The sequence below is a fragment of the Dendrobates tinctorius genome, unplaced genomic scaffold (genome assembly GCF_039654945.1).
Source record: "Dendrobates tinctorius isolate UK_male_01 unplaced genomic scaffold, ASM3965494v1 ptg000058l, whole genome shotgun sequence".
Lineage (NCBI taxonomy): Eukaryota > Metazoa > Chordata > Amphibia > Anura > Dendrobatidae > Dendrobates > Dendrobates tinctorius.
Genome location: NW_027361726.1, coordinates 24,616,502 through 24,643,905, shown reverse-complemented (window position 1 = coordinate 24,643,905; position 27,404 = coordinate 24,616,502). Strand labels below are relative to the sequence as shown.

General features: G+C 47.9%; 1 protein-coding gene and 1 pseudogene across 3 annotated transcripts in view; one reads left to right on the top strand and one right to left on the bottom strand.

Moving 5' to 3' along the window:
• The window catches only part of PTPN21 (protein tyrosine phosphatase non-receptor type 21), a 65,841-nt gene extending 41,522 nt beyond the window's left edge, over positions 1-24,319 (bottom strand). The window contains exons 1-2 of one of the 3 annotated variants that reach the window (XM_073578216.1): positions 23,804-24,319; positions 18,070-18,190 (exon numbers count right to left, since the gene is read on the bottom strand). The gene's annotated coding sequence lies outside the window, so the exon portion shown is untranslated. The remainder of the gene's footprint in view (positions 1-18,069; positions 18,191-23,803) is intronic. The other 2 variants (XM_073578215.1, XM_073578217.1) reach the window with 2 other exon arrangements.
• On the top strand, positions 17-27,404 carry LOC141092209 (uncharacterized; annotated as a pseudogene).

Here is a 27,404-nt window from a genome sequence, read left to right as displayed (position 1 = left end):
GAGAAAAAGCAGAGACATGAGCTCACCAGCAAGAAGGGACAGAGACAGGAGCAGCACAGGGAAAAAGGCCAGAGACCAGAGAAGCACAGGGGAAAAGAGACAGAGACCGAAGAAGCACAGGGGAAAAGGGAAAGAGACCGGAGTAGCACAGAGGAAAGGGGACAGAGACCGGAGAAGCACAGGGGAAAAGCGACAGAAGCAGCACAGGGGAAAAGGGACAGAGACCGGAGAAGCACAGGGGAAAAGGGACCGGAGAAGCACAGGGGAAAAGGGACAGAAGCAGCACAGGGGAAAAGGGACAGAAGCAGCACAGGGGAAAAGGGACAGAGACCGGAGAAGCACAGGGGAAAAGGGACCGGAGAAGCACAGGGGAAAAGGGACAGAGACCGGAGAAGCACAGGGGAAAAGGGACAGAGACCGGAGAAGCACAGGGGAAAAGGGACAGAGACCGGAGAAGCACAGGGGAAAAGGGAAAGAGACCAGAGAAGCACAGGGGAAAAGGGACAGAGACCGGAGAAGCACAGGGGAAAAGGGACAGAGACCGGAGAAGCACAGGGGAAAAGGGACAGAGACCGGAGAAGCACAGGGGAAAAGGGACAGAGACCGGAGAAGCACAGGGGAAAAGGGACAGAGACCGAAGCAGCACAGGGGAAAAGGGACAGAGACCGAAGCAGCACAGGGGCAAAGGGACAGAGACCGGAGAAGCACAGGGGAAAAGAGACTGGAGCAGCACAGGGGAAAAAGGACAGAGACTGGAGAAGCAGAGGGGCAAATAGACAAGACAATGGAGCTGCACAGGTATGTATATAAAGTCTGCATGAAAGTAAAAGCCTCTAATGTGACTCCATTTCACCTCTGAATGTCAACAGAATTCTATAAACCTTTTGAAAAGGTAATCTGTATCACTGCCTGTGTATCTAAAACTGTTATATGTTCAAATGATTGCATCTGATCCCTTCTTACCAAGTCTGCAAAGGAGCGGAATACACAAAACGGTAAAAGATATTTTTTATCAACTCTATTAAAAAAAATAAAAAACAAATACGTAACACATTTGTAGTCGCTTGGTGGAAGCATCTGGTGATGGCAGAGGTTGCCCAGTCTGTGTGGCTCCAGGTAAAGTGTTGGGTTTTTGTCTTTTACATTTTTGAAGACATCCAGTCCAGAGAAGCGGCTACAATATCATCACCTCGATTAATATCCACATTCCAGGCGGTGAATTATCAGCGATGTACCAGTAATATCATTACCACTGTTCTCACACCCTATAGATTTACATTCTGCACTTACATAACAGGCGGATAACAGGTGAGAGGATTATTAATAGTCAGACATGAGTCATCCCTGGTATCAGGGCTGTGACCCAGAGCAAAAGCAAAGGTGGAGAAAAAGTGTACGATCTGCATACCTAATGAGCAAGAGGATGACAGAAGACATAGTGCAAAAATAGCAATTCCTTAATATAGTACAAGACAGAGCCACCCCATGAGGAACTGCACTCACACATTACTGATCCAACTCTGATCCTGAGTTACATCCTGTATTATACTCCAGAGCTGCACTCACTATTCTGCTGGTGCAGTTACTGTGTACATATATTACATATCCTGAGTTACATCCTGTATTATACCCCAGAGCCACACTCACTATTCTGCTGGTGCAGTCACTGTGCACATACATTACATTACTGATCCTGAGTTACATCCTGTATTATACTCCAGAGCAGCACTCACTATTCTGCTGGTGCAGTCACTGTGTACATACATTACATTACTGATCCTGAGTTACATCCTGTATTATACTCCAGAGCTGCACTCACTATTCTGCTGGTGCAGTCTCTGTGTACATATATTACATATCCTGAGTTACATCCTGTATTATACCCCAGAGCCACACTCACTATTCTGCTGGTGCAGTCACTGTGTACATACATTACATTACTGATCCTGAGTTACATCCTGTATTATCCTCCAGAGCTGCACTCACTATTCTGCTGGTGCAGTCACTGTGTACATATAGTACATTACTGATCCTGTACTGATCCTGAATTACATCCTGCATTTGGGTACGAGCCCACAATAAGGAATAGCAGCATTTTGGAAGCAGCACACTTGCTCTGATTTCAAAAAGCTTGGTGTCCAATACAAGCACAATGGATGGGATTTATAGAAATCCCATGCTCACTGTGATTCTATTTGACGAGGTGTAAACGCACTCGTGGTGCGGTTTATGACCCACAGCATGCCAATTTCTGTTTCGGAGACGTTAGACAATAGAAGTGTATTGGAAATCTGCATGCGGATTTACCTGTGTGCTTTGAAAGCAGCGAAGGTGAGGCATGGTTCCTCAGGGGGCGCCCCATCCACCATTCCATTGCGCGTGGGCAAGGCATGGCTCCTCAGGGGCCACCTCTCCCTCTCATGTAGATGAGGCAGAGCTCCAAGCGTGGGAGGCCACTCCCCAGCCACTTCTCCCTCGCATGTGAGGGGAGGCCGCCCTCCCAGGCACCTCTCCCTCGTGCGATGGGGGTGAACCCCCACCCCCTCCTCCGCGTGGGACAGGTGCGGCTCCTCAGGGGTGAGGGGCCACAGACACCAATCCATCGTGCGTGGGCCAGGTAAACTCCTCAGGGGGAACTCATGCCATCAATTCCCCATCAATTCCTCAGGGGTGGGAGGGCCCCAGCCACCAATTCCTCATGGGTGGGAGGGACCCAGCTACCAATTCCTCATGGGTGGGAGGAGTATGGCTCCAAAGGTGCGGGGGGTCCAGCCACCAATCCCTCGCACGTGGGTGGGGCTCCTCAGAGTGTGTGTGGGGCAGCCACCAATCCTTCGAGCATGGGATGAGTATGGCTCCAAAGGTGCGGGGGGTCCAGCCACCAATCTTTTGAGCGTGGGAGGGGTACAGCTCCTCTGATGTGGGGGGCAGCCACCAATCCCTTGAGCATGGGCGGTGCACGGCTCCTCGGGGGGTGGGGCCCCAGCCACCAATCCCTCGTGGGGATGGGGGGCCCCAGCCACCAATCCCTCGTGGTGGTGTGGGGGTCCTAGCCACCAATCCCTTGAGCATGGGAGGGGAACAGCTCAGCCATCAATTCCTCAAGTGTGGGAGCGGTACAGCTCCTCAGGGGGAGGGGATGCCCAGCCACCAATCCCACAAGCGTGGTGGGGTACGGCTCCTCGGTGGTGGGGTTGCCCAGCCACCACTAATACCTCAAGGGATGTCACAGTGTAGAGGGATCATCATTATTATCATTTGCACATGGAAACTTGAGAAGTAATGGAATGAAACTGAAAGGGAGAAGATACAGATTAGATAATATAAACTTTTTAACAGTGAGTGGAAGAAGCTGCCACGAGAGTTCTACTTCAATGGAAGTCTTCAAATAAAAGGCTAGATAGACAGACATCTGTCTGAGATGGTTTAGTGAATCCAGCACTGAGTAGGGGGTTGGACACAGTGACCATGGAGGTCCCTTCCAACTCTGATATTCTATATGTAGACAGGTGCAAGCTAAGAGAGCCACTTCCATATGTAACAAATTGAAGCTGTACTCTGCTAGGCTATGTTCGCACATTGTAGTTTTGCTGCGTTCTTTTCCACAGTCAACACCTGATCTCTTGACGGTAAAGAAGCTGCTTTCAAAAAGCAGGTTTTGCTTCATTTTTTTTTTTGCTTCCTTTTTCATGTGCATACTGAAAGTTTAGTGTCCCACTAAAAAAAAAAAAAAAAAAACATGATGCAACTTCCTTAAGGTTTTTACACCAAAAACGAAGCAAAACCTGATACCTGCATTTTTGCACTTGCCCATTACTTTCTATGGATGAAAAAACGCTGCAAAAATGCTGGTGAGTGACATGCTTCAGTTTGCAAAAGCACAGCACTTTTCCATATCAGTCAGGAAAAAATATTAGGTGTGTGCATGAGATTTCTTAAATCTCAAAGCTTTTGCAGGTACAGTAAAACAGATTAAAATTTGCATTAAAAAAAAAAAAAAAAAAAAAAGCAAAAATGCAACAAATGAACATAAGTAATGGATGGGTAAAAAAAAAAACAATCTGCAAAAGTTTCAAAGCACCGATTAGCGTCACCACTAGGAGGTGCGAAGAAGCTCTAAACACATCACGCTGTGAGCTCCCATAGTGGTGGATTTTGGCAGCAGAATTTTATCACTTACATCTATGCAGGGGTTTTGGAGCTTTGTATCACAAAAACTGAGTCTTGAACACTATCATGATATATTAAGAGAAAAATCTGCGGGAAGTTTTTAAGCCAAAAATGACTGTAGAGATTCTCTGTAAGTGCTCTTACGTTACATTATTGGCATGGCGTGGGCCGTAAGGGTATACTAATGGACTTTGTTGCTGGATGTATCTAAGCAGCGAGCAAATAGCCCTGTCTTGGAGGTGAGCCTCATAGCTCTCCATCACACTCACTGAATTCTTGTGGGTTTATTTAGCTGCCAACTAAAGGATCAATTTTTGCCATTCTGAGCTGCTGTAGAGAGAGGAAAAAAAAAAGACCAGCAAGACCCGTGACTCAGTGCCCGCTGGCTGAACAGCCTGGTAACTCTGGACCACACCTGACAAAGCGAGGTCGTCACCTCGCAGACCCGGACCTACAGGAAGCCAAAGTCCTGATAATTCATGGAATGGTCCAGAACATCAGCAGAACAGGGGATACAGATACTGGCATGGGATTAACCCCAATGATGCCAGCCGACACCAATGAAAATTGGTGAAATATTACAATCCAGCCATGGCCGATGCTGAAATAGCATCGGACATGGCTGGACACCGAGACCCGACCCCCCCCCACACCGACTGACGGCACCGATCGGCTGCCGCCACCGTCTGACGGCACCAATCGGCAGCCGCCGTCATGATCTGCCCCTCCGCCTTCCCTCCGCCCCCCCCCAGCCCTCCGATCGCCCCTCCGATCACCCACTCTCACCCTCCTTTGTGCCTCTGACCTCCCGCTATCCGTCCCGGTGTCCTGCCGTCCAGCGTCATGGGCGCCGCCATCTTGCAAGATGGCGGGCGCATGCGCAGTGCGCCGAATCGAATCTGCAACGCTGCAGATTCATTCATTTATTTTGATCACTATGATAAACTTTCATAGTGATCAAAATAAATAAAAAGTAAATCACCGCCCCCCTTATCACCCCCATAGGTAGGGACAAATAATAAAATATTTTTTTTTTTTTTCCATTAGGGTTAGGTCCAGGGCTAGGGTTGAACTTAGGGTTAGGGTTGAACTTAGGGTTAGGGTTGAACTTAGGGTTAGGGTTGAACTTAGGGTTAGGGTTGAACTTGGGGTTAGGGTTGAACTTGGGGTTAGGGTTGAACTTGGGGTTAGGGTTGGGGTTGGGATTACAGTTAGGCTTGTGGTTAGGGTTAGAGTTGGGATTTCGTTAGGGGTGTGTTGGGATTAGGGTTGTGGTTAGGGTTATGATTAGGGTTAGGGGTGTGTTGGGGTTAGGGTTGGAGATAGAATTGAGGGGTTTCCACTGTTTAGGCACATCAGGGGCTCTCCAAACGCGACATGGAGCCACCATTTATTCCAGCCAATTTTGCGTTCAAAAAGTCAAACGGTGCTCCCTCCATTTCGAGCCCCGACGTGTGCCCAAACAGTGGTGTACCCCCACTTATGGGGTATCAGGGTACTCAGGAAAAATTGCACAACAACTTTGGGGGTCTAATTTCTCCTGTTACCCTTGGGAAAATAAAAAAATGGGGGCTAAAATAATTATTTTTGTGGAAAAAAAAGATTTTTTATTTTCACGGTTCTGCGTTACAAACTTCTGTGAAGCACTTGGGGGTTCAACGTGCTCACCACACATCTAGATAAGTTCCTTGGGGGGTCTAGTTTCCAAAATGGGGTCACTTGTGGGGGGTTTCCACTGTTTAGGTACATCAGGGGCTCTGCAAACGTAACATGACGCCCACAGACCATTCCATCAAGTCGGCATTTCAAAGCGTCACTACTTCCCTTCCGAGCCCCAACGTGTGCCCAAACAGTGGTCCCCCCCGACTTATGGGGTACCAGCGTACTCAGGACACACTGGACAACAACTTTTGGGGTCCAATTTATCCTGTTACCCTTGTGAAAATAAAAAATAGTGGACTAAAAATTTTTTGAGGAAAAAAAATATTTTTTTATTTTCACGGCTCTGCGTTATAAACTTCTGTGAAGCACTTGGGGGTTCAAAGTGCTCACCACACATCTATATTAGTTTCTTGGGTGATCTAGTTTCCAAAATGGGGTCACTTGTGGGGGGTTTCCACTGTTTAGGTACATCAGGGGCTCTGCAAACGTAACATGACACCCACAGACCATTCCATCAAGTCGGCATTTCAAAACGTCACTACTTCCATTCCGAGCCCCAACGTGTCCCCGAACAGTGGTCCCCCCCCATATATGGGGTATCAACGTACTCAGGAGAAACTGGACAACAACTTTGGGGTCCAATTTATCCTGTTACCTTTGTGAAAATAAAAAATAGCAGGCTAAAAATTTATTTTTTGAGGGAAAAAAAATATTTTTATTTTAACGGCTCTGCGTTATAAACTTCTGCGTAGCACCTGGGGGTTCAAAGTGCTCACTATGCATCTAGATAAGTTCCTTAGGGGGTCTAGTTTCCAAAATGGGGTCATTTGTGGGGGAGCTCCAAAGTTTACGCACACAGGGGCTCTGCAAACACAACATGGTGTCCGCTAACGATTGGAGCTAATTTTCCATTCAAAACGTCAAATGACGCTCCTTCCCTTCTGAGCCATGCCGTGCGCTCAAACAGTGGTTTTCCCCCACATATGGGGTACCAGTGTACTCAAGACAAACTGGACAACAACTTTTGGGGTCCAATTTATCCTGTTACCCTTGGGAAAATAAAAAATAGCGGGCTAAAAAATAATTTTTGAGGAAAAAAAATTATTTTTTTATTTTCACTGCTCTGCGTTATAAACTTCTGTGAGGCACTTGGGGGTTCAAAGTGCTCACCACACATCTAGATAAGTTCCTTCGGGGGGTCTAGTTTCCAAAATGGGGTCACTTGTGGGGGAGCTCCAATGTTTAGGCACACAGGGGCTCTCCAAATGCGACATGGTGTCCGCTAACGATTGGAGCTAATTTTCCAATCAAAAAGTCACATGGCGCTCCTTCCCTTCCAGGCCTTGCGGTGCGCCCAAACAGTGGTTTATGACCACATATGAGATATTGATGTACTCAGGAGAAATTGCCCAACAAATTTTAGGATCCATTTTATCCTGTTGCCCATGTGAAAATGAAAAAACTGAGGTCAAATAAAATTTTTGTGAAAAAAAAAAGTACTTTTTTTTTTTACAGATCAATTTGTGAAGCACCTGGGGGTTCAAAGTACATACTATGCATCTAGATAAGTTCCTTGGAGGGTCTAGTTTCCAAAATGGGCTCACTTGTGGGGGAGCTCCAATGTTTAGGCACACAGGTACTCTTAAAACAAGACATGGCAACCGCTAAACATTCAAGCATATTTTACATTCAAAAAGTAAAATGGCGCTCCTTGCCTTCTGAGCCCTGCCGTGCGCCCAAACAGTGGTTTATGACCACATATGAGGTATCAGTGTACTCAGGAGAAATTGCCCAACAAATTTTAGGATACATTTTATCCTGTTACCCATGTGAAAATGAAAAAACTGATGCTAAAATAAAATTTTGGTTGGAAAAATTAAAATGTCCATTTTTTCATTCCATGTTGCTTTAGTTCCTGTGAAGCACCTGAAGGGTTAATAATCTTCTTGAATGTAGTTTTGAGTAGCTTGAGGGGTGCAGTGTTTAGAATGGTGACACTTTTGGGTATTTTCTGCCATTTAGACCCCTCAAAGTGACTTCAAATGTGAGGTGGTCCCTAAAAAAAATGGTTTTGTAAATTTTGTTGTAAAAATGAGAAATTGCTGGTCAACTTTTAACCCTTATAACTTCCTAACGAAAAAAAATGTTGTTTCCAAAATTGTGCTGATGTAAAGTAGACATGTGGGAAATGTTATTTATTAACTATTTTGTGTCACATAACTCTCTGGTTTAACAGAATAAAAATTCAAAATTTGAAAATTGCAAAATTTTCGCCAAATTTCCATTTTTTTCACAAATAAACGCCAAAATTATCGACCTAAATTTACCACTATCATGAAGCCCAATATGTCACGAAAAAACAATCTCGGAATCGCTAGGATACGTTGAAGCGTTCCTGAGTTATTACCTCATAAAGGGACACTGGTCAGAATTGCAAAAAATGGCCAGATCATTAAGGTCAAAATAGGCTGGGTCATGAAGGGGTTAAGTCCATCTAGTTCAACCCATATCCTATCCTAACTTGCCCTAACATGTTGATCCAGAGGAAGGCAAAAAAAACCCATGTGGCAAACAGTAAGCTTCACATTGGGGAAAAAGATTCCTTCCCGACTCCACATACGGCAATCAGACTAGCTCCCTGGATCAACACAATATTAAGGAAACTAGTGTATATACCCTGTAATATTATACTTTTCAAGAAAACATCTGCAACACAACTCTCTCTCTTATCCTGTTACTAAATATCCACACATGTTGTTAATTCACTTTCTGGCCTACCTCTGGTTACTGCTGAAGGTGGTGGAGCTGGTCAAGTTGACGGAGGGGTTGCGAGTTCTCTTTCTGGGCTCCCTCTGGTGGTTACTGGAGGTAATGGAGCTGATCTGATTAACAGAGGCTTGCCACCTGATAATGAGGACGATGATTGGAGATCTGGGGTTTCAGACTGGATTTAAGACAGCCGACTCCCTCTATCCCTGCTGGTGATTTTTTCCTGCCTCCTGAGGTCTTAGTTTCCAGCTCAGTCCCTGCATGCTCAGCTAAGTGTTCTTTTGCTATTCTGTTCACATTTGATCTGGTTTTGTCTATTTCAGTTTTGTGTGGGGCAGCCAGCTCCGGCTGGGGCTGTGCTGAATCACCATCCATATGATACTGCTTGTGCCAGTTTGTTTTTGTCCCTTACTAGATTGGCCTCTTTTTGTTCTGCTTTCAGAATATACCAGAGTGCTGATATAGTGGGCGAAGTCGTGCGAATTCAGTATTTTTGCATCAGACGTGTTGGACCTTTTTGCAGGGTTTTTGCGTGATTGCAGACAGTGTCTTTCCTTTCCTGTCCTGTCTAGTTAGTGTGGGCCCCATCGTTTGCTCAGTGTATTTTCCTACCTGCGTTTGTGTTTTCATCTTGTCTCACCAACAATATATGTTTGGGGGCTATCTATTCCTTTGGGGTCTGCTCTGGGGCAGTTTAGATTTCCCCTTTCTTGCTTTAGGCTTAGTTAGCTCTCTGGCTGTGCCAAGGCGTCTAGGATCATCGTAGGCACGCTCCACGGATACTGCTAGCTGTGTGGATAGGATCAGGGGTCTGCAATCCGCTTAGTTACCAACCTCTCTGGTTTTCTGTGGCTTAGCTTGCGCTTGCTCTCCTCCTCGGTGACCCAATCATAACACACACAGGTGAAATCAATCTAGATGTAACAAAAAGCAGATGCAACATTCTGGACTCTCCTTAGGAGTATTTCAGACACAGCTGTTGCCTGTCCTGCACAAGTGCAAAGCAAACATATGGAGCAATAAGAGGAATATGACCGCTTTGAAGCTCAGGCCCAGTCCTGAATATACTGCAGCTACATACAATATATTCAGGCTGCAGTGTAGGACTGGGGTCTGCAATTTGTGGCGCTCCAGAAGTTGTGGCCAATCTAGGGTTAGTGGATAGCTGAAGGTTGTAGACCCCAGATGTAAATTATGCGCCATGTCTATATTAAACAAGAGCATAACAACTTAGACTTAAGGGCCTGTCACACTAAGCGATATCTCTAGCAATATCGCTATAGCTTGTGACGTTATAGCGATATCGCTATGTCTGATACTTATCTACGACCCGCTCCCCCGCTGGTTATCGCTGGTCGCGCGAGAACAGGCTGGACCGTTTCTCGTCGTCAGCTTCCTGTGGAGAGACGAGCGTGGAGCAGGGCGGGAGGACGCAGGATCGCCTAGTGTGACAGGTAAGTAGCGACCCCCGTCCCCAGCGATGTCGCTGGTGAGATCTGCCTGTGTGGCAGCTCACTAGCGACCACTTAGCGATGCACCAGCGATCTTGACCGCGTCATATCGCTGGTCGGGATCGCTGATGCATCGCTAAGTGTGACAGTACCTTTAACCCCTTACCTACAATTGACGTAATATTCCGTCCATGTGACCATGGCCCTAATTACCATGGACGGAATATTACGTCATCGCGATCAGCGGCGCCCACGTGGTGAGCGCCGCTGATCGCGGCCGAGTGTCAGCTAATTATCATAGCTGACACCCGGCACAATGTGTCAGGGGCGGTCACGGACCGCCCCCGACACGTTAACCCCTTGCACACCGCGATCAAACGCGATCGCGGTGTACCGGGGGTTAAAGGGAAGCATCGGCAGGGAGGGGGCTCCCTCCGTGCTTCCCTGAGCCCCCCACGGCAGCGCAATGTGCAGCGCTGCTGCGGGGGGCTCCTTTCCTCCAGGCCCCCGAATCCAAGATGGCGACGGGGGCCTTCGGGGGCCTGAGGAAGCTGGCTCTTCACAGCTTCCTCAGGCCCATCACAGCTTCACTCTGTCACAGTGATCTGTGATGTGACAGATCAGCGATCTGTCACAGGACAGTGATGTCCCACCTGGGACAAGGTAATAAAGTAAAAAAAAAAAAAAGTGTTAAAAATAATTTAAAAAAAAAAAAAAAAAAAAAAAAATCGCTAAATAAATTAGTAAAAAAAAAAAAAAAAAAAAATATTCCCCAATAAATCCATTTTTTCAAAATAAAAAAACCCAAAAACAATAAGAGTACACATATTTGGTATCGCCGCGTCCGTAATGACCTGCCCTATAAAACTGTCCCATTAGTTAACCCCTTTAGCGAACCCCTTAAAAAATAAAAATAAAAAACAAAGCAAAAAATAATGATTTATTATCATACCACCGAACAAAAAGTGCAATAACGCGCGATCAAAAAGACGCATATAAATATCCATGGTACCGCTGAAAACGTCATCTTGTCCCACAAAAAACGAGCCGCCATACAGCATCATCCGCAAAAAAATAAAAAAGTTATAGCTCGCAGAATAAAGCGATACAAAAATAATTATTTTTTATATAAAATTGTTTTCATTGCAAAAAACCGACAAAACATAAAAAAACGACCTAAATGAGGTATTGCTGTAACCGTACTGACCCGTAGAATAAAACCACTTTATCAATTTTACCGCACGCGGAACTGTGTAAACGCACCCCCCCAAAAGAAATTCATGAAACGCTGGTTTTTGTTCATTCTGCGTCCCAAAAATCGAAATAAAAAGCGATCAAAAAATGTCACGTGCCCGAAAATGGTACCAATAAAAACGTCAACTCGTCCCGCAAAAAATAAGACCTCACATGACTCGGTGGGTCAAAATACGGAAAAATTATAGCTCTCAATATGTGGTGATGCAAAAACTATTTTTACAATAAAAAGCGTCTTTTAGCGTGCGACAGCCACCAAACATAAAAACCGCCATAAATCGTAAATCAAACCCCCCGTTATCACCCCCTTAGGAAAAATAATAAAACTAAAAGAAAATGTATTTATTTCCATTTTCCCGCTAGGGTTAGGGTAGGGTTAGGGCTAGGGTTAGGGTTAGGGCTAGGGCTAGGGCTAGGGCTAGGGTTAGGGCTAGGGTTAGGGCTAGGGTTAGGGCTAGGGTTAGGGCTAGGGTTAGGGCTAGGGTTAGGGCTAGGGTTAGGGCTAGGGTTAGGGTTAGGGGTGTGTTGAGGTTAGGGTTGGAGTTATAATTGGGGGGTTTCCACTGTTTGGGCACATCAGGTGCTCTCCAAAGGCAATATGGCGTCTGATCTCAATTCCAGCCAATTCTGCGTTGAAAAAGTCAAATGGTGCTCCTTCCCTTCCAAGCTCTGCCATGCGCCCAAACAGTGTTTTACCCCCACATGTAGGGTATCAGCCTACTCAGGACAAATTACAAAACAACTTTTGGGGTCCAATTTCTCCTGTTACCCTTAGGAAAATAAAAAATTGGGGGCAAAAATATAATTTTGCGGAAAAAAATGTTTTTTTTATTTTCACGCCCAGGCGTTATAAACTTCTGTGAAGCACTTGGGGGTTCAAAGTGCTCTCCACACATCTAGATAAGCTCCGTGGGGGGTCTAGTTTCCAAAATGGGGTCACTTGTGGGGAGTTTCAATAGTTTAGGTACATCAGGGGCTCTCCAAACGCACATGACACCCGCAGACCAATCCATCAAAGTCTGCATTCCAAAACGTCACTACTTCCCTTCCGAGCCCCGACGTGTGCCCATACAGTAGTTTTCTCCCACATATGAGGTATCAGCGTACTCAGGACAAATTGGACAACAACTTTTGGGGTCCAATTTCTCCTGTTACCCTTGGGAAAATAAAAAAATTGGGGACTAATTGATCATGTTTGTGGAAAAAATACGATTTTTTTATTTTCATGCCTGGGCATTACAAACTTCTGTGAAGCCCTTGGGGGTTCAAAGTGCTCACCACACATCTAGATAAGTTCCTCAGGGGGTCTAGTTTCCAAAATGGGATCATTTGTGGGGGGTTTCCACTGTTTAGGTACATTAGGGGCTCTCCAAAGGCAACATGACACCCACAGACCATTCCATCAAAGTCTGCATTCCAAAACGTCACTACTTCCCTTCCGAGCCCCGACGTGTCCTCATACAGTAGTTATCTCCCACATATGGGGAGTCAGCGTACTCAGAACAAATTGGACAACAACTTTTGGGGTCCAATTTCTCCTGTTACCCTTGGGAAAATAAAAAAATGGGGACTAAAAGATGATGTTTTTCACGCCCGGACGTTATAAACTTCAGTGAAGCACTGGGGGGTTCAAAGTGCTCACCACACATCTAGATAAGTTCCTTGGGGGGTCTAGTTTCCAAAATGGTGTCATTTGTGGGGGGTTTCTACTGTTTTGGTACATCAGGGGCTCTCCTAACGCGACATGGTGTCCGATCTCAATTCCAGCCAAAAACGTCAAATGGCGCTGCTTCCCTTCCGAGCTCTGCCATGCGCCCAAATAGTGGTTTACCCCCACATGTGGGGTATCAGCGTACTCAGGATAAATTGCACAATATATTTTAGGGTCCTGTTACTTTTGGAAAAATAAGAATTGAGGGTGAAAAGATCATTTTTGTGGAAAAAATATGATATTTTAATTGTGCTGCTGTACGTTAACTTCTGTGAAGCCCTTGGGGGTTCAAAGTTCTCACCACACATCTAGATAAGTTCCTTGGGGGGTCTAGATTCCAAAATGGTGTCATTTGTGGGGGGTTTCCACTGTTTTGGTACATCAGGGGTTTTCCAATCGCGACATGGTGTCCGATCTCAAATCTAGCCAAAAACGTCAAATGGCGCTGCTTCCCTTCCGAGCTCTGCTATGCGCCCAAATAGTCATTTACACCCACATATGGGGTATCAGCGTACTCAGGACAAATTGCACAATAACTTTTAGGGTCCTATTACCCTTGGAAAAATAAAAATTGGGGGTGAAAAGATCATTTTTGTGGAAAAAATATGATTTTTTAATTGTACCGCTGTACGTTATAAACTTCTGTGAAGCCCTTGTGGGTTCAAAGTTCTCACCACATATCTAGATAAGTTCCTTGGGGGGTCTAGTTTCCAAAATGGGGTCACTTGGGGGGTTTCCACTGTTTAGGTACATCAGGGGCTCTCCAAACGCGACATGGCGTCCGATCTGAATTCCAGCCAATTTTGCATTGAAAAAGTCAAACGGCGCTCCTTCCCTACTGAGGTCTGCCATGCGCCGAAACAGTGGTTCCCCCCCACATATCAGGTATCAGCGTACTCAGGACAAATTGCACAATAACTTTTGCAGTCCAATTTCTCCTGTTACCCTTGGTAAAATAAAGAAAATTGAACCTGAAGTATTTTTTTTGTGAAAAAAAGTTAAATGTTCATTTTTTTTTTAATATTCAAAAAATTCCTGTGACGCACCTAAAGGGTTAATAAACTTCTTGAATGTGGTTTTAAGCATCTTAAGGGGTGCAGTTTTTAGAATGGTGTCACTTTTGGGTATTTTCTATCATATAGACCCCTCAAAGTGGCTTCAAATGTGAAGTGGTCCCTAAAAATAAAATGGTGTTGCAAAAATGAGAAATCGCTGGTCAATTTTTAACCCTTATAACTTCCTAACAAAAAAAAATTTTGGTTCCAAAATTGTGCTGATGTAAAGTAAGCATGTGGGAAATGTTATGTATTAAGTTTTTTGTGTGCCGTATCGCTGTGATTTAAGGGCATAAAAATTCAAAGTTGGAAAATTGCGAAATTTTCAAAATTTTCGCCAAATTTCCGTTTTTTTCACAAATAAACGCAAGTTATTTGAATGCAATTTTACCACTAACATGAAGTACAATATGTCACGAGAAAACAATGTCAGAATCACCGGGATCCATGGAAGCGTTCCAGAGTTATGACCTCATAAAGGTACAGTGGTCAGAATTGTAAAAATTGGCCCGGTAGTTAACGTGCAAACCACCCTTGGTAGTGAAGGGGTTAAGGATGATGATGATCTGATAATACAAATCCTATAATGTGATTATACTAAAAAAGTTATCAAATACAATGTATCAGAAATCATCTCCAAATAGAAATAAATCCACAAAAAATTACCGATCATTGTCACAAAACAAACACAGGTGAAATACATCAAAAAAAGGCACAAATCCAATAATAAACCGGGCTCCAAATCTTTACATCAGAAAAAACTGCAGAATTTCCCTGCACATTCTATTCAATAAGTATAGAAGAAATAGAATGCAAAACATATGAATAGACCTGATAACAGTGCAGGGTCCGGAGTCATAGGAAGCCCCCGCTCTCAGCTATTCCAAGTTTGCTGGAGTACAGAGGGGACAGTCTGCCCTGCCAGAGCCCCGATCCCCCGCCACAGTCACTGCTTAATATAGATCAATGAAGATCCCATCCAGACTTCCAAAAAAGCTCCCAACCCCCAACTTGGACCCTTATACCCCCATATATATGACAATATTTTATCTGCATGACCCTAAAGCAGAAAAGGCACAAGACATCGATCCTCGGATTTCATAACTCCACGCACTGCCCGGCAGACAGCGCATCCCTCTGGGAGGTATATAACAAAAACAAAGCATCAGTCCTTGAGATACAGCATAGAAAAAAATGACAGATAACACACTAGATACAATGTATCAGTGCAGAATACAAGGGACACAACATGTCTCTACTCACAGCAGTACAGCACGGTATAATGCATCTCTTCTGGAGTGCACAGAAGGATCTAGATAAGCTTGAGCAATGGGCAGTGAGTAATAGAATGGTATTTAACAGAGACAAATGCAAGATTCTACATCTGGACAAGAAAAACAAAAGTTACATCTATAGAATGAGAGGAACAGAACTAAACAACAGCACGTGTGGAAAAGACTTGGATATACAAATAGATCACAGACTGCACATGAGTCAACAGTGTGATACAGCAGCAAAAAGGGCAAACAAAGTTCTAGGATGAATTAAGAGAAGCATAGAGTCTAGATCACGTGAAGTCATTATCCCCCTCTACTCCTCCTTGGTCAGACCTCATCTGGAAGACTGTGTCCAGTTCTGGGCACCACATTTTAAAAAAGACATTGAAAAACTGTAGCAAGTTCAGAGAAGAGCGACCAGTAAGTGGACTGCAAACTATGTCTTAAAAGGAACGGTTAAAGGGTCATTGAATGGTTAGCTTTCAAAAAAGAAGACTAAGAGGAGACTTAGTAGCTGTCTAAAAATACCTGAAGGGCTGTCACAGTGTAGCGGAATCATCCTTATTCTCATTTACACATAGCAACAGAGAAGTAACGGAATGAAACCGAAAGGGAGAGGAAAGATACAGATTAGATAAAACTTCTCGACAGTGAGGGTGATCAATGAGTGGAAAAGGCTGCCACGAGAGGTGGTGAGTTCTCCTTCAATGGAAGTCTTCAACCAGAGGCTGGACAGACACCTGCCTGAGATGGTTTAGTGAATCCTGCATTGAGCAGGGGGTTGGACTCGATGACCCAGGAGGCCCGTTCCAACTAATTTTAGGATTCTACACAGCAGTACAATGTATCAGTCCTGGAGTGCACACAGCAGTACAGTGTGGGACAATTTATCAGGCCTGGACCGCACACAGCAGTACAGTGCGGTACAATGTATCAGTCCTGGAGTACACACATCAGTACAGTGCGCTACAGTGTATCAGTCCTGGAGTACACACAGCGGTACAGTGAGTATCAGTCCTGGAGTGCACACAGCAGTACAGTGCAGTAAAATGTATCCTGGAGCGCACACAGCAGTAAAATTTATCAGTCCTGGAGTGTCCTGTGGGCAGCACGGTGGCTCAGTGATTAGCACTGCAGCCTTGCAGGGCTGGAGTCCTGGGTTCGAATCCCACCAAGGACAACATCTGCAAGGAGTTTGTAAATTCTCCCCGTGTTTGTGTGGGTTTCCTCTGGGTATTCCTCGCACATTCCAAAGATAGGGAATTTAGATTGTGAGTGATGATAATGTGTGCAAACTGTAAAGCGCTGCGGAATATGTTACCGCTATATAAAGATTATTATTTATTATCAGTCCTGGCGTGTACACAGCAGTATAGTGTGGTACAATATATCAGTCCTGGAGCGCACACAGCAGTACAATGTATCAGAGTATAACACTGTACCGCACACTGTATCAGGCCTGGAGTGCACACTGTACCGCACTATACTGCAGTGTGCACTCCAGGCCTGATACATTGTACTGCACTGTCTCCAACCAGAAATTAATCTGCACAGCAAGAAAATTAATCTGCACAGCATTCATTGTGCACATGCCTGTGTGAACTGCCGCCTAAGAGTACGTGCAGTATAAGAAGTTCTCCATAGACCAGGGTGCCACTCCAAAGCAATAGGCACAACAACTATTGTACTGCACTGTACTGCTGTGTGCACTCCAATGTACAATGTATCAGTCCTTGAGTACACACAGCGGTACAGTGTGTATCAGTCCTGGAGTGCACACAGCAGTACAGTGTATCAGTCCTGGAGAGCACACAGCAGTACAGTGCGGTACAAAGTATAAGTCCTGGAGTGCACACAGCAGTACAGTGTGAATAAAAAAAGGAGAGCGTAGAATCCAAATCCATTTCAAGCATATATTTATTGATCAATAAAAAGACAAATATCAGAGATACAGGGTAGTGAAAAAACAATAAAATGGGAAATCATATAAACGGCCCGGAACTAGAAAAGACAAATTGACAGCCTGTTATAGGCATGAATGCCCAAACAAATCCTCCAGGGAAAAATTGCAGAAGGCTATATAATATTGCTCAAAGAGCTTCTGCTGCACAGTATTATATATTGCACTAAACCCGGGTAAACAGTGTGTGATAATGCCAATTAATGATAAGCTAGATGTAGGTAACCAGTGCTGCAGTGGATTATGCAACCCCCATGTATAAAAAAAAATAGATTGTTAATACAGTTGTCCTTTATATGTGATATAATGAAACGGGGAAAAGCAGCCTTCATTTACAGCACTGGCTATAAAACAGCATATAAGTAAACATAACACCATCCAAATAGCGTATGATGAGTCATATTACACTGTATAGTCGCTCAAAAAAACTACCTCTGTGCAATATTGTATATTGCACTTAACCCAGGTAAAAGATGTAACAATGCCAAATAGTGAGCTGGATGCAAACAGCCAGTGCTGAAATGGATAAAGCGGCCCCCGTATATTAGGGAATATATTAATAGTTGGCACAATTATCCATCTGCATTATATAATTGAGCAGGAAAAGCAGCTTCCATTCACAGCACTGGCTGTAATATAGCATAAGAACTGGATCTAAGTAAAGCTCAGCAGTGCACCTTCCTGACAACATGTAATAAGGCATGTAACACGGAATCCTGAAGGATAAAAAGGTGAACTTAAGTAAGCTGGGTGAACATACCCATCATGTCCTGGTGTGTAACAGGCGTCGACTTGTGTATCCCTACGCGCGTTTCGCGGTATGCAAGACCGCTTCCTCGGGGGGTGAGTCCTGGAGTGCACACAGCAGTACAGTATCAATCCTGGAGTGCACAAAGCAGTACAGTGCGGTACAATGTATCAGTCCTGGAGTGCACACAGCAGTACAGTGCGGTACAATGTATCAGTCCTGGAGTGCACACATCAGTACAGTGCATCAGTCCTGGAGTGTACACAGCAGTACAGTGCGGTACAATGTATCAGTCCTGGAGTGCACACGGCAGTACAGTGCGGTACAATGTATCAGTCCTGGAGTGCACACGGCAGTACAGTGCGGTACAATGTATCAGTCCTGGAGTGCACACGGCAGTACAGTGCGGTACAATGTATCAGTCCTGGAGTGCACACAGCAGTACAGTGCATCAGTCCTGGAGTGCACACGGCAGTACAGTGCGGTACAGTGTATCAGTCCTGGAGTGCACACGGCAGTACAGTGCGGTACAGTGTATCAGTCCTGGAGTGCACACGGCAGTACAGTGCGGTACAGTGTATCAGTCCTGGAGTGCACACGGCAGAACAGTGCGGTACAGTGTATCAGTCCTGGAGTGCACACGGCAGTACAGTGCGGTACAGTGTATCAGTCCTGGAGTGCACACGGCAGTACAGTGCGGTACAGTGTATCAGTCCTGGAGTGCACACGGCAGTACAGTGTATCAGTCCTGGAGTGCACACAGCAGTACATTGCGGTACAGTGTATCAATCCTGGAGTGCACACAGCAGTACAGTGCAGTATAATGTATCAGTCCTGGAGTGCACACAGCAGTACATTGCGGTACAATGTATCAGTCCTGGAGTGCACACAGCAGTACATTGCGGTACAGTGTATCCGTCCTGAAGTGCACACATCAGTACAGTGCATCAGTCCTGGAGTGCACACAGCAGTACAGTGCGGTACAATGTATCAGTCCTGGAGTGCACACGGCGGTACAATGTATCAGTCCTGGAGTGCACACGGCAGTACAGTGCGGTACAGTGTATCAGTCCTGGAGTGCACACAGCAGTACAGTGCGGTACAGTGTATCCGTCCTGAAGTGCACACATCAGTACAGTGCATCAGTCCTGGAGTGCACACAGCAGTACAGTGCGGTACAGTGCATCAGTCCTGGAGTGCACACGGCAGTACAGTGCATCAGTCCTGGAGTGCACACGGCAGTACAGTGCATCAGTCCTGGAGTGCACACAGCAGTACAGTGCGTTACAGTGTATCAGTCCTGGAGTGCACACGGCAGTACAGTGCGGTACAATGTATCAGTCCTGGAGTGCACACGGCAGTACAGTGCGGTACAATGTATCAGTCCTGGAGTGCACACGGCAATACAGTGCGGTACAATATATCAGTCCTGGAGTGCACACGGCAGTACAGTGCGGTACAGTGTATCAGTCCTGGAGTGCACACGGCAGTACAGTGCGGTACAGTGTATCAGTCCTGGAGTGCACACGGCAGTACAGTGCGGTACAGTGTATCAGTCCTGGAGTGCACACGGCAGTACAGTGTATCAGTCCTGGAGTGCACACGGCAGTACAGTGCGGTACAATGTATCAGTCCTGGAGTGCACACGGCAGTACAGTGCGGTACAATGTATCAGTCCTGGAGTGCACACTGCAGTATAGTGTATCAGTCCTGGAGTGCACACAGCAGTACATTGCGGTACAGTGTATCAATCCTGGAGTGCACACAGCAGTACAGTGCGGTATATTGTATCAGTCCTGGAGTGCACACGGCGGTACAATGTATCAGTCCCGGAGTGCACATGGCAGTACAGTGTATCAGTCCTGGAGTGCACACGGCAGTACAGTGTATCAGTCCTGGAGTGCACACAGCAGTACAGTGTATCCGTCCTGAAGTGCACACAGCAGTACAGTGTATCCGTCCTGAAGTGCACACATCAGTACAGTGCATCAGTCCTGGAGTGCCCACAGCAGTACAGTGCGGTACAATGTATCAGTCCTGGAGTGCACATGGCGGTACAATGTATCAGTCCTGCACACGGCAGTACAGTGCGGTACAATGCATCAGTCCTGGAGTGCACACGGCGCTACAATGTATCAGTCCTGGAGTGCACACGGCAGTACAGTGCGGTACAATGTATCAGTCCTGGAGTGCACACAGCAGTATAGTGCGGTACAGTGTATCAGTCCTGGAGTGCACACGGCAGTATAGTGCGGTACAGTGTATCAGTCCTGGAGTGCACACGGCAGTATAGTGCGGTACAGTGTGTAAGTCCTGGAGTGCACACGGCAGTATAGTGCGGTACAGTGTGTAAGTCCTGGAGTGCACACGGCAGTATAGTGCGGTACAGTGTATCAGTCCTGGAGTGCACACAGCAGTACAGTGCGGTACAGTGCATCAGTCCTGGAGTGCACACAGCAGTACAGTGCGGTACAGTGTATCAGTCCTGGAGTGCACACAGCAGTACAGTGCGGTACAGTGTATCAGTCCTGGAGTGCACACAGCAGTACAGTGCGGTACAGTGTATCAGTCCTGGAGTGCACACAGCAGTACAGTGCGGTACAGTGTATCAGTCCTGGAGTGCACACAGCAGTACAGTGCGGTACAGTGTATCAGTCCTGGAGTGCACACAGCAGTACAGTGCGGTACAGTGTATCAGTCCTGGAGTGCACACAGCAGTACAGTGCGGTACAGTGTATCAGTCCTGGAGTGCACACAGCAGTACAGTGCATCAGTCCTGGAGTGCACACAGCAGTACAGTGCGGTACAGTGTATCAGTCCTGGAGTGCACACAGCAGTACAGTGCGGTACAGTGTATCAGTCCTGGAGTGCACACAGCAGTACAGTGCGGTACAGTGTATCAGTCCTGGAGTGCACACAGCAGTACAGTGCATCAGTCCTGGAGTGCACACAGCAGTACAGTGCGGTACAGTGTATCAGTCCTGGAGTGCACACAGCAGTATAGTGCGGTACAGTGTATCAGTCCTGGAGTGCACACAGCAGTACAGTGCATCAGTCCTGGAGTGCACACAGCAGTACAGTGCGGTACAGTGTATCAGTCCTGGAGTGCACACAGCAGTACAGTGCGGTACAGTGTATCAGTCCTGGAGTGCACACAGCAGTACAGTGCGGTACAGTGTATCAGTCCTGGAGTGCACACGGCAGTACAGTGCGGTACAGTGTATCAGTCCTGGAGTGCACACGGCAGTACAGTGCGGTACAGTGTATCAGTCCTGGAGTGCACACAGCAGTATAGTGCGGTACAGTGTATCAGTCCTGGAGTGCACACGGCAGTACAGTGCGGTACAATGTATCCGTCCTGGAGTGCACACAGCAGTATAGTCGGTACAATGTATCAGTCCTGGAGTGCACACAGCAGTACAGTGCGGTACAGTGTATCAGTCCTGGAGTGCACACAGCAGTACAGTGCGGTACAGTGTATCAGTCCTGGAGTGCACACAGCAGTACAGTGCATCAGTCCTGGAGTGCACACGGCAGTATAGTACGGTACAGTGTATCAGTCCTGGAGTGCACACGGCAGTACAATGTATCCGTCCTGGAGTGCACACAGCAGTACAGTGCGGTACAATGTATCCGTCCTGGAGTGCACACAGCAGTATAGTCGGTACAATGTATCAGTCCTGGAGTGCACACAGCAGTACAGTGCGGTACAGTGTATCAGTCCTGGAGTGCACACAGCAGTATAGTGCGGTACAGTGTATCAGTCCTGGAGTGCACACAGCAGTACAGTGCGGTACAGTGTATCAGTCCTGGAGTGCACACAGCAGTACAGTGCGGTACAGTGTATCAGTCCTGGAGTGCACACGGCAGTATAGTACGGTACAGTGTATCAGTCCTGGAGTGCACACGGCAGTACAGTGCGGTACAATGTATCCGTCCTGGAGTGCACACAGCAGTATAGTCGGTACAATGTATCAGTCCTGGAGTGCACACAGCAGTACAGTGCGGTACAATGTATCAGTCCTGGAGTGCACACAGCAGTACAGTGCGGTACAATGTATCAGTCCTGGAGTGCACACAGCAGTACAGTGCGGTACAATGTATCAGTCCTGGAGTGCACACAGCAGTACAGTGCGGTACAGTGTATCAGTCCTGGAGTGCACACAGCAGTACAGTGCGGTACAGTGTATCAGTCCTGGAGTGCACACAGCAGTACAGTGCGGTACAGTGTATCAGTCCTGGAGTGCACACAGCAGTACAGTGCATCAGTCCTGGAGTGCACACAGCAGTACAGTGCGGTACAGTGTATCAGTCCTGGAGTGCACACAGCAGTACAGTGCGGTACAGTGTATCAGTCCTGGAGTGCACACAGCAGTACAGTGCGGTACAGTGTATCAGTCCTGGAGTGCACACAGCAGTACAGTGCATCAGTCCTGGAGTGCACACAGCAGTACAGTGCGGTACAGTGTATCAGTCCTGGAGTGCACACAGCAGTATAGTGCGGTACAGTGTATCAGTCCTGGAGTGCACACAGCAGTACAGTGCATCAGTCCTGGAGTGCACACAGCAGTACAGTGCGGTACAGTGTATCAGTCCTGGAGTGCACACAGCAGTACAGTGCGGTACAGTGTATCAGTCCTGGAGTGCACACAGCAGTACAGTGCGGTACAGTGTATCAGTCCTGGAGTGCACACGGCAGTACAGTGCGGTACAGTGTATCAGTCCTGGAGTGCACACGGCAGTACAGTGCGGTACAGTGTATCAGTCCTGGAGTGCACACAGCAGTATAGTGCGGTACAGTGTATCAGTCCTGGAGTGCACACGGCAGTACAGTGCGGTACAATGTATCCGTCCTGGAGTGCACACAGCAGTATAGTCGGTACAATGTATCAGTCCTGGAGTGCACACAGCAGTACAGTGCGGTACAGTGTATCAGTCCTGGAGTGCACACAGCAGTACAGTGCGGTACAGTGTATCAGTCCTGGAGTGCACACAGCAGTACAGTGCATCAGTCCTGGAGTGCACACGGCAGTATAGTACGGTACAGTGTATCAGTCCTGGAGTGCACACGGCAGTACAATGTATCCGTCCTGGAGTGCACACAGCAGTACAGTGCGGTACAATGTATCCGTCCTGGAGTGCACACAGCAGTATAGTCGGTACAATGTATCAGTCCTGGAGTGCACACAGCAGTACAGTGCGGTACAGTGTATCAGTCCTGGAGTGCACACAGCAGTATAGTGCGGTACAGTGTATCAGTCCTGGAGTGCACACAGCAGTACAGTGCGGTACAGTGTATCAGTCCTGGAGTGCACACAGCAGTACAGTGCGGTACAGTGTATCAGTCCTGGAGTGCACACGGCAGTATAGTACGGTACAGTGTATCAGTCCTGGAGTGCACACGGCAGTACAGTGCGGTACAATGTATCCGTCCTGGAGTGCACACAGCAGTATAGTCGGTACAATGTATCAGTCCTGGAGTGCACACAGCAGTACAGTGCGGTACAATGTATCAGTCCTGGAGTGCACACAGCAGTACAGTGCGGTACAATGTATCAGTCCTGGAGTGCACACAGCAGTACAGTGCGGTACAATGTATCAGTCCTGGAGTGCACACAGCAGTACAGTGCGGTACAGTGTATCAGTCCTGGAGTGCACACAGCAGTATAGTGCGGTACAGTGTATCAGTCCTGGAGTGCACACAGCAGTATAGTGCGGTACAGTGTATCAGTGTGTGAGTTCTCACCTGTTGTACAGATCCAGGGCACAGCTGCTGCTTCACTACTTTGTGCTCAGCCTCTCAGTGATATAAAGTCTTATCCTCGGTTCTCCACATCAATGGGTGCAGCCTCCTCTATACACGGTGCAGTCCCCTCTGTGCTCGGTGAAGCCCCCTCTGTATACAGTGTAGCCCCCCACAGTCGCGCTCCTCAGCTCCTCACTTCCTGTCTGAAGCGCTGGCAGCGGATCAGTGCGCACTGTGATGAGGCTCTGCCTGGGTGTAAGAACCCTCTGTAAAATAGTCCGTGCCCCCGTGGCTGCTGAGTGCTCGCTGTGGGGGCGGGGAGGCTGGCACTGATCGCACAGGGAGTGGAGGGACGAGAGGTGTAGTCCCCGCGGAGGGACACGTGGATGTGCTGGAGCTTCTGCTGCCCATGATGTCAGGGGGTTGGAATGCCTGGCAGTGAGGCTGTCAGTGCTGGGACAGCTGCTCCCCGGGCTCCACAGAAATAGAGGAGCGCAGACCCCCAGCATCGCAGCTCTACCACAGTCTGCAGGTGCAGATGCTGGGACTTGTAGTTAATCTTTACCACGAGGGTTAAATAAAATAACTCTCTTTTGATAGATCGGATTTTTTTAGGATACAGACCACCAGGGTAGGACAGACCACTGGGATGGGTAAGTCCACTGGGGTAGGACAGACCACCGGGGTAGGATAGGCCACCAAGATAAGACAGACCACCAGGATAGGACAGGCCACCGGAAAAAAACAGACCACTGGCTAGGAGAGACCACCGGGATAGAACAGACCACTGAGGTAGGACAGACCACCGAAATAGGACAGACCATCGTAATAAGAAAGACCACTGGGGTAGGACAGAGCACTGGGGTAGAACAGACCACCAGGGTAGGACAGACCACTGGGATAGGTAAGTCCACTGGGGTAGGACAGACCACCGAAATAGGACAGACCATCGTAATAAGAAAGACCACTGGGGTAGGACAGAGCACCGGGGTAGAACAGACCACCAGGGTAGGACAGACCACTGGGATAGGTAAGTCCACTGGGGTAGGACAGACCACCAGGGTAGGACAGACCACTGGGGTAGGACAGACCACTGGGGTAGGACAGACCACCAGGGTAGGACAGACCACTGGGATAGGTAAGTCCACTGGGGTAGGACAGACCACCAAGATAAGACAGACCACCAGGAGAGGACAGGCCACCGGAAAAAAACAGACCACTGGCGTAGGAGAGACCACCGGGATAGAACAGACCACCGAAATAGGACAGACCATCGTAATAAGAAAGACCACTGGGGTAGTCACAAGGATAAGACAGACTACCGGGGTAGGAGAAACCACCAAGATAGGTCAGACCACTGGGGTAGGGCGGGCCACTGTGATAGGACAGACCACCGGGATAGGACAGGTCACCAGGATAAGACAGACCACTGGGGTAGAACAGACCACCAGGGTAGGGCAGACCACTGGGGTAGAACAGACCACCAGGGTTGGACAGACCACCAGGGTAGTAAAGACCACTGGGGTAGAACAGACCACCAGGGTAACACAGACCACTGGGGTAGGACAGACCACCAGGATAACACAGACCACTGGGGTAGAACAGACCACTGGGATAGGTAAGTCCACTGGGGTAGGACAGACCACCAGGGTAACACAGACCACTGGGGTAGGACAGACCACCAGGATAACACAGACCACCAGGGTAGGACAGACCACTGGGATAGGTAAGTCCACTGGGGTAGGACAGACCACCGGGGTAGGATAGGCCACCAAGATAAGACAGACCACCAGGATAGGACAGGCCACCGGAAAAAACAGACCACTGGCGTAGGAGAGACCACCAGGATAGAACAGACCACTGAGGTAGGACAGACCACCAGAATAGGACAGACCATCGTAATAAGAAAGACCACTGGGGTAGTATAGGCCACAAGGATAAGACAGACTACCGGGGTAGGAGAAACCACCAAGATAGGTGAGACCACTGGAGTAGGGCGGGCAACTGTGATAGGACAGACCATCGGGATAGGACAGGTCACCAGGATAAGACAGACCACTGGGGTAGAACAGACCACCAGGGTAGGGCAGACCACCGGGGTAGTAAAGACCATTGGGGTAGAACAGACCACCGGGGTAGAACAGACCACCGGGGTAGAACAGACCACCAGGGTAGGACAGACCACCAGGGGTAGGACAGACCACCAGGGTAGGACAGACCACCAGGGTAGGACAGACCACTGGGGTAGAACAGACCACCGGGGTAGAACAGACCACCGGGGTAGGACAGACCACTGGGATAGGACAGACCACCAGGGTAACACAGACCACTGGGGTAGGACAGAGCACTGGGGTAGAACAGACCACCAGGGTAGGACAGACCACTGGGATAGGTAAGTCCACTGGGGTAGGACAGACCACCGGGATAGGACAGGTCACCAGGATAAGACAGACCACTGGGGTAGAACAGACCACCAGGGTAGGACAGACCACCAGGATAATGCAGACCACCGGGGTAGTAAAGACCACTGGGGTAGAACAGACCACCAGGATAACACAGACCACTGGGTAGAAGAGACCACCAGGGTAGGACAGACCACCAGGATAACACAGACCACTGGGGTAGGACAGACCACCGGGATAGGACAGGTCACCAGGATAACACAGACCACTGGGTAGAAGAGACCACCAGGGTAGGACAGACCACCAGGATAACACAGACCACTGGGGTAGGACAGAGCACTGGGGTAGAACAGACCACCAGGGTAGGACAGACCACTGGGATAGGTAAGTCCACTGGGGTAGGACAGACCACCGGGATAGGACAGGTCACCAGGATAAGACAGACCACTGGGGTAGAACAGACCACCAGGGTAGGACAGACCACCAGGATAACGCAGACCACCGGGGTAGTAAAGACCACTGGGGTAGAACAGACCACCAGGATAACACAGACCACTGGGTAGAAGAGACCACCAGGGTAGGACAGACCACCAGGATAACACAGACCACTGGGGTAGAACAGACCACCAGGGTAGGACAGACCACCAGGATAACGCAGACCACCGGGGTAGTAAAGACCACTGGGGTAGAACAGACCACCAGGATAACACAGACCACTGGGTAGAAGAGACCACCAGGGTAGGACAGACCACCAGGATAACACAGACCACTGGGGTAGGACAGACCACCGGGATAGGACAGGTCACCAGGATAACACAGACCACTGGGTAGAAGAGACCACCAGGGTAGGACAGACCACCAGGATAACACAGACCACTGGGGTAGGACAGAGCACTGGGGTAGAACAGACCACCAGGGTAGGACAGACCACTGGGATAGGTAAGTCCACTGGGGTAGGACAGACCACCGGGATAGGACAGGTCACCAGGATAAGACAGACCACTGGGGTAGAACAGACCACCAGGGTAGGACAGACCACCAGGATAACGCAGACCACCGGGGTAGTAAAGACCACTGGGGTAGAACAGACCACCAGGATAACACAGACCACTGGGTAGAAGAGACCACCAGGGTAGGACAGACCACCAGGATAACACAGACCACTGGGGTAGGACAGACCACCAGGATAACACAGACCA